This window comes from Martes martes (assembly GCF_963455335.1).
Source record: "Martes martes genome assembly, chromosome: 5".
Classification (NCBI taxonomy): domain Eukaryota; kingdom Metazoa; phylum Chordata; class Mammalia; order Carnivora; family Mustelidae; genus Martes; species Martes martes.
In genome coordinates this window covers 102,091,878-102,100,839 of record NC_137892.1, presented here as the reverse complement: position 1 = coordinate 102,100,839, position 8,962 = coordinate 102,091,878, and positions in this window count along the sequence as shown.

The window sequence follows — 8,962 nt, the reverse complement described above, 5'->3', positions numbered from 1 at the left end:
AGCCAGAGTTTGTATGAGCCGGCTGGGCCCCTACTGAGAGGCTGAGCCCCTTAAAAGTCTCTTCAGTATGAACTGGCCTGAGAAAGACCAAATTTATTCACGGCGGGCAGGCGACTCCGGCTTGGGGAGCAGCGAGGGGGGTGAGGCGCTGCCGGGATCTTGCTCCTGAGTCATTCTACACGTTTCTTTGCCTAAGCTGGGCAAATGTTATGAATCCTATTATTGTGAGCCTCCCCTCTATAGGAGGTGGAGAAGGAGGCTTAGAGAGGTGACGCTGTGTCCTACCGCCTCTTGCCTCCTTCCTGCAAGTCCAGGGCTGTCCCCTCTGGGCCTTGCTGCTAACGCACATTTCTTATGCATTTTTCTGCATTTAGGGTGGCTTCAGCTCAGACTGCCAGAGTTTGGATGACCTGACTGGCCTCTACCTTAGAGGCTGTGTCCCTTAAATATCCCTAAAGTATGAAACTGCTGGAGAAGGGCAGACCTAGTTTGTCCAGGCAGCCTGCCACTCCTCCGCCTAGCAGCCCTCGGGACAGTCTCTGCCTCCTCCCCGCCAGCTCCACACCAAGTACCAGTGCAACAAAATGGAGTAATAAAGCCTGCCTTGGTCAAGGAGAGATTACAGTCTGTGGGACCAATAGATGGCAAATGGCCCATCACAGCATCGTAGGTGAGGTGCTCTGACATATCAACATTAAACATTTAAACACATTAAAAAACTCTCCCCGGGAAACCCAGAGAACCGCCATCAGATTTGGACTTCGGGATTTTTCTCTTTCTGATTTTGAGACTTGAAGGTCAACTATGAACTAGAAGAGAGAAGGAAAAGATGTGCCCTAAACTGTGAGTAGTGGTTTTCCTAATGGGGTTGGGGTGAAGGGAATTTCCCTTTGGCTCAGTAATACTTTGATGTAGGTCTCAATCTTATGAGAATATAGTTGTTTATGAGGAGTCTAAAAAAGAAAAACACTTAAGGCCCTGCCCAACCCCGTCCAAGCCCACTACTCCACGATCATCACACACCTCTCCCCAGCTGGAAGCCCAGGCGCTGGAAAGACCTAGAAAGTTTGTTCGTTTAACAAACCAGCCCTAAATATCAACTCCAGGCTTTGTGGAGACAGAAGGACTGTGAACACTGTGCCCATTGTGACCTCCATAGACTGTTCTTATCTGATTCCTGGAGACTTCAGTCAGTAACTTAGGCAATGCAACACAGCATATCCATGAGCAAATCCACCGTAGACACTCTTCCCACTTCCTCCTTCCTTTTCCAGGCCAACTAATTTAGCCATCAGCAGCATTGAACTCCATGCTTGAGTTACACAAGTTACTGGTCCAAATTATTCTGCAGCTGTGCTTTTGCTCTTGTACATTACCCCAATTTTCTGCATTAATATATTAAAAGTCATTATTAAAGTTATATTTTGGACCATGTAGCATTTCTATGGGCTGGAGATACCCAGCACCTTGACACCTCCATCTTTGTAGACCTCTAAAGACAATCCTAGTTTTTAAATTCTCCATTTAATTGTGAAACTCAGTGATGGTCAAAAGACATCAATAAATAAAGTTGAGTAAAACATATGGGACAAGCTCACAGAATCTGAGTTTCTATTTATGTCGTCTGAAACAGAGAAGTTTTTTAAAACTTTTTTTTTTTTTAACATTTTATTGGGGCACCTAGGTGGCTCAGTGGGTTAAGCCTCTGCCTTCGGCTCAGGTCGTGGTCTCAGGGTCCTGGGATCGAGTCCCACGTGGGGCTCTCTGCTCAGCAGGGCAGCCTGCTTCCTTTTCCCCCCATCCCTCCTGCCTATCTGCCTACTTGTGACTTCTGTCAAATAAATAAATAAAATATTTTTTAAAAAAGATCTTATTTATTTATTTGACAGTGAGAGACACAGTGAGAGAGGGAACACAAGCAGAGGAAGTGGGAGAGGGAGAAGCCGGCTTCCTGCCAAGCAGGGAGCCCGATGCGGGGCTTGATCCCAGGACTCTGGGATCATGACCTCAGCCGAAGGTAGACGCTTAACGACTGAGCCACCCAGGCATCCTTAAACTTTTTTAAGGGAAAATTTCAAGTATACATAAGAGTAGATTGAGAGTCACATACTCTGCCGACTAAGCCAGCCAGGCACTACTATTCTAATTTTTTGAGGAACTGCCGTACTGGTTTCCATACTAGCTGTATCATTTTACATTCCCATTAATAATTTCTTTTTTGTTTTGTTTTGAATTGGTTGATTTTACTTTCAAGGGTTGGGGTTTTTTTTTCCTCACTTTTTTTCAACTTTTTATTTTGACATAATTTCAGACCTACAGAAAATTGCAAATAATCCCCATCTGCCTCTCATCCAGATTCCCCAAATGATAACATTTTATCACAGTGGCTTTATCCTCTTTTCTTCTCTCCTTTTCTATTTTCCTCATACTGTTGGACAGTGAATTGCAGACGTGATGCCCCTTTATTCCTATTTCACAGTTTTCCTAGAAATAAGGACATTAACTTACATAACCACTATGCAATGATCGAAATCTAGATATTAATATCAATGTAAAACCATTATCTAATCAACATAACTTAAATTTCACCAAATGCCCCAACAATAGAGGAAGAGAAAATCCCAGATTACACCTTGTATTGCTATCTAATTGCTCTCTTTTAATCTGGAGCAGTTCCTCTCTTGGTCTTTCATGACCATTGATGTCTCCAAGATTACTGGCCAGTTATTTTGTCCTTCAGCTTGAGTTGTCTTATGTTCCTATTGGTTAGATTCAGGCTAAACATTTTTGGCATGATTAGCCCGGATGTGATGCTGACGTCTAGTTACTGATGATGTTAACATTGAGCATTTGATTAAGGTGGTGTCTGTCAGGTTTCTACAAGGCTAAATCACTATTTTTCCTTATATAATTAGCGAATGTCCTGTGGACAGCTGCATTAAGACTATGTAAATTTTATGTCACTCCTCCGACTCTCACCTATTCATTCATTAGCGCGTCTATTTTTTTTTTCTTTTTTCCATGATTCAGGGATTACAGTGATAGTTACCAATGGTAATTTTCCATCATGGTCATTCCATATACAATTATTAATTGGCTCTCTACTACAAGAAGAACTTTTGTTTGTTTCAGTCTCCATGGGTTCACAGACTTTTATTTTATCCCAGTGGCTGTGATACTTTGCTATCATGATTTCTTTTACTGTTTTAATTGTCAAGATTGGGTCAGTGGGAACCCCTTCAAGCTGACTCCTGTGCTTTTATGTCCTCATCATCTTTGAACGCTTTCTTACTTTCCGGCACAACAAAATGTTCCAGGTTTAAGAACAAGCCATTTCTACAAGGACTCCTGGTACCTTTGAGTGGAAAATGAAGGAACGAAGCTCTGGGTGCAGGGTGGGATCATTGCTCCAGCTGCAATTTCTTCTCTTCCTCTTCCATCTTCATCTTTACCTTCTTTTTTTACACACCCACAGAACTATGATAACATCACAAACTTTCTCCCCCAAATTCCTCAGTGTCAGCTGTTTGCTGGCCAGTATTCAAATTTACCCAGTTGTCCCTTAAATATCTTCCTGTTTTGAGCTTGCTCAGTCAGGACCCAGAGAAGGTCAACACATTGCAAATAAGTATAGCCGCATGTACAAATGTGGGGATGGTAGCAAAGTTAGTGCAACAAGGAAATTTTAATTATAATAACATAACATAATTAATGCCAGTGTGCCCATCCCCCAGACTCAATAGTTACCAATATCTGACCAAACTTGTTTCACTGCCCTGTGCTTTAATTCTTTCAAAGCAAATCTCATGTGTTCTATCAAGTCATCGGTGAGTACTTCTCCAAAAGAGAAGGACTTCTTTTTCTCTCTGGCAATATAACCACAATACAATGATCACAGATCAAAAACTGTCAGCAATACCGCTATCACCAAATATCCAGTCCATATCCAGATTTTTGTGATTGTCACAATTTTTTTTTCCCCAGTTGGCTTGTTAGAATCAGGATGCAAACAATGTCTCCACATTGCATTTATTTATGCTTCTTAAAGCTATCTGAAAAATCAATTTTAGGAGGTAAGATTTATAATCGATACAGTACACCGTGTTAAATGTACAATTCCCTGAGTTTTGACAGGTATGCATACCTGTGTAACTACCTGCACACTCCAGATATGAAACACATCCACTGCCCTTAAAAGTTCTCTTGTGCCTCTTCTCAGTCAACTCCCCCTGCTAAACACAAACCCTGGCCCCAGGCGACGAGTGCTTTGTGTTACCACAGATCACTTTTTGTTAGTTCATCCATGTTGTTGCGTGTGTCAACATTTCTTTCTCTCTCTCTCTCTCTCTTTTTTTTTTTTTTAGAGAGAGAGAGAGATAGAGTGAGAGCATGCACAAACAGGGGAAAAGGCAGAGGGAGAGGGAGAAGCAGTCTCCCTGCTGAGCAGGGAACCCGACATGGGGCTCGATCCCAGGACCCTGGGATAATGACCTGAGCCGAAGGCAGATACTTAACCGACTGAGTCACCCAGGTGCCCCGCGTGTGTCAACATTTCACTGCTATGTGGAACTCTGTAGTATGAATATAACCTAAATTGTGTATCTTTTCAGCTGTTGATCGACATTAGAATTATTTCCAAGTTTTTGCTATGATGCCTAAAGCAGCTATGAAAGTTCATGTACAATCTTTGTGTGGACAGATTTTCAATTCTCTCACATAAAAATCTAGGAATGGAATTGCTGGCTGTGTGAAAGTGTATGTTTGATTTTATGAGAAACAGCCAAACTGTTTTCCAAAGTGGTTGTACCATTTTACATTATTGGATTGTTTTCTTATTGGTGAGTTATGAAGCTTGAATGGGTGGACATTATATAGAAAAAAAAAAAGAATCTTAATTCTTATCTCATACCACACATATAAATTATCTTGAACTGGATCATAGACCCAATTTAAAAGCTAAAACTATAAAACTGTAGCTGCATCTCACAAAGGTTGATGTATTGTATTTTAATTTTAGTTTAGTGAAAATAACTTTCAATTTCCCTCATGAGTTTTCCATTGACTTAGTCATTGAGAAGTGTGTTGTTTAATTTACAAAGATTTGGGAGTTTTACAGTGAATATATTTTACATGATTTCAGTAATTTGAAATTTTATGAGGCTTGTTTTATGACCCAGCGTAGAATCTATTATATGCTCTTGAAAAAAAAATATGTATTCTACAGTTTCAGGCAGCGTCTTATATTACTTAAGTCAAGTTATTGGGTCGTGTTGTTTGTCTTCTATATCCCTACTGATTTGCTTTATGGTTGTTTTATTGATTCCTGACACAGAAGTATTCATGTGGGTTGGTTTTTTTTTTTTTAAGTTTATTTATTTAAGTAATCTCTGCTACACCCAACATGGGGCTTGAACTCAGGACCCTGAGATCGAGAGTCACAGGATCCTCTGACTGACTGAGCCAGCCAGGTGCCCCCAAGAGAGAAGCATTCAAATTTCCAATTGTAATTGTGGATTTGTTTTTTCCTCCTTTCAGTTCTTTTCTTTTTTTTAAGATTTTATTTATTTATTTGACAGAGATCACAAGTAGGCAGAGAGGCAGGCGGGGGTGGGAGGGAGCAAGCTCCCCGCCGAGCAGGGAGCCCCATGTGGGGCTTGATCCCAGGACCCTGAGATCATGACGTGAGCCGAAGGCAGAGGCTTTAACCCACTGAGCCACTCAGGCGCCCCTTCCTCCTTTCAGTTCTATTAATTTTTGCTTCTCAGCATTTTGAGACTCTGTTATTAGGTACATATACATTTTGGACTGTAAGATCTCCTGATGAATTTAACTCTTTATCATGATGATAAGATATTTGTTTATCCTTGGTGATACTCTTTATTCCAAAATCTCTTTGGTCTGATATTAATATAGCCATTTCAGCTTTTTTACAATTACTGTTTGCAGGGTATCTTTCCCCATGCATTAAATGTGTCTTTACATTTAAAGTGATTTTTCCCTCTCTGGTGTGCTGAAGCCACCCCAACTGTGTTTTGGTGCTCTGCTCTAGATCTGGTTCAGTTTTTCTAACTTTATCCTCACCCCTCCTGGGAAGCAGATTGTGGACTCTGAGGTATGATCTTGAATACTATCATTGTAAGTGGAATCATGTAGTGATGTAAGTGGAATCATGAGTATCTTCTTTTTAAAAAAAAAAGATTTTATATATTTATTTGACAGAGAGAGAGAGACAGAGATCTCAAGTAGGCAGAGAGGCAGGCAGAGAGAGGGGGAAGCAGGCTCCCCGCTGAGCAGAGAGCCCGATGTGGGGCTTGATCCCAGGACCCTGGGATCATGATCTGAGCTGAAGGCAGAGGCTTTAACCCACTGAGCTACCCAGGCGCCCCATGGAGTATCTTCTTATGACTGGCTTATTTCATTTAGCATAGTGCCCTAAAGATTCATCCATATTGTATATACATTAGAATTTTCTCCCTTTTTAAAGCTTCATAGTATTCTATGGTATGTAGATACCATATATGTATTTGCTTATCCATTTATCTGCTGATAGGCACTTGAGTTGTTTCCACTTCTTGGCTACTGTGAATAATGTTGCTATGCGTATGGGTGTGCAAATATCACTTCAAGACTCTGCTTTCAATTTTTTTGAGTATATACCCAGAAATGGAATTTCTGTGTCATCTGCAGTTCTACAGCTGCGATACCATTTTACGTTCCCATTGGCAGTGTGCAAGGGTTCCAGTTTCTTCATGTCCTTGACAGTGTGTTTTGTTTTGTTTCTATAGTAGCCCTCATAATGGGTGTGAAGGGGTATCTCATTGTGCCTTGATTTGCCTTTCTCTAATGTTTAGTGTCTTATGTGCTTATTAGCTATTTGTATATCTTCTTTGGAGAAATGTCTATTCAAGTTCTTCACTCGTTTTTGAATTGGGTTTTTTAATCTTTTGTTGTTGCATTTTAGGACTTCTTTCTGTATTCTGGATATTAATCCCTTGTCAGATATATGATTTGCAAATATTTTCTCCCATTCTGTGGGTTGCCTTTTTACTCTGTTGACAGTGTCTTTTGATGCACAAAATTTTTAAAAAAGATTTTATTTATTTATTTGACAGAGATCACAAGTAGGCAGAGAGGCAGGCAGAGAGAGAGGGGGAAGGAGGCCCCTCACTGAGCAGAGAGCCCGATGTAGGGCTCCATCCCAGGACCCTGAGATCATGACCCGAGCTGAAGGCAGAAGTTCAACACACTGAGCCACCCAGGCACCCCTTAATGCACAAATTTTAAAATTTTTATGAAGCCCAATTTGTCTGCCTTTTTGTTGTTGCTTGTGCCTTTGGTGTCATATCCAAGAAATCATTGCCAAATCCGATGTCAGGAGGCTTTTATGCTATATTTTCCTCTAAGAGGCTTATTGTTTTAGGTCTTGGATCCATTAGATCCATTTTGAGTTAATTTTTACATATGGTGTTAGATAAGGGTCACACTTTATTCTTTTTTTAAAAAAGAAGATTTTATTTATTTATTTGGCAGAGAGAGATAGATCACAAGTAGGCAGTGAGGCAGGCATAGAGAGAGGGGGAAGCAGGCTCCCCACTGAGCAGAGAGCCCGATGCGGGGCTCAATCCCAGTACCTTGAGATCATGACCTGGGCCGAAGGCAGAGGCTTAAACCACTGAGCCACCCAGGTGCCCCCACTTTATTCTTTTGTATGGGAATGTCCAGTTTTCCCAGGACCATTTGTTGAAAGACTTTTTTCCCTATGGAATGGTCTTGTCTCCCTTGTCAAAAATCATTTGAATATATATGCAGAAGGTTTATTTCTGGGTTGTGTATTCTATTCCATTTGTCTATGTATCTCTTTATGCTGGTATCACCCTGTTTTGATTATTTTAATTTTGCTGTAAGTTTTGAAGTCAGGAGGTATGAGTCCTCCAGTTTTTCAAGATTGTTTTGGCTGTACAAGACCCCTTGAGAGTCCATATCAATTTTAGAAATTTTTTTCTTGTCATGGTTCTTTTCTATTTCTGCCGAAAATACCATCAGGATTTTGATAGGAACTGAATTTATGTAGATCGCTTTGGGTGGTATTTATGTTTTAACACTATTAAGTTTTCCAATCTATGAACATTGGATGTCTTTCCATTTATGTAGGACTTCTTTAATTTCTTTCAGCAGTGTTTTGTATTTTTCATTGTATTAGTCTTTCCCTTCCTTGGTTAAGTTAATTCCCAAGTATTTTATTCTCTCTCTCTCTCTCTCTCTCTCTTTTTAGGCAGTGGGGAAGAGGCAGAGAGAGAGGGAGAGAGAAAATCTTAAGCAGGCTCCATGTCCAGTGTGGATCCCAATGCAGGGCTCAATCTCACAACCCTGAGATCATGACCTAACTGAAATCAAGAATCAGACGTTTAACGGAGCCACCCAGGCGCCCCTTTTAGTCTCTTTGATGCTAATATAAATGGAACTGTTTTCTTAATTTCTTTTTCAGATTGTTCGTGGTTAGTAAAAGAAATACAAATGAAACTAATGTGTTGACTTTGTATCCTTCTACCTTTTGAATTCATGTATTAGTTGTAACAGTGTGTGTGTGTGTGTGTGTGTGTGTGTGTGTGATCTTTAGGGTTTTCTACATATAAGATCACATCATTGCAAGCAGATTATTATTTAGCCAAAGATTCATGGGGACCATCCATGCATATTTCTGGATACTTGCTCTGCCTCGGTCCCACTTCCCAGTACCCTGCCTTGTAAACCATAGGTACTTTAACCTTCCCAAACTCTTTTTTTTTTTAAGATTTTATTTATTTGACAGAGATCACAAGTAGGCAGAGAGGCAGGCAGAGAGAGAGGAAGGGAAGCAGGCTCCCCGCCGAGCAGAGAGCCTGACGCGGGGCTCGATCCCAGGACCCTGAGATCATGACCCAAGCCGAAGGCAGAGGCTTTAACCCACTGAGCCACCCAGGCA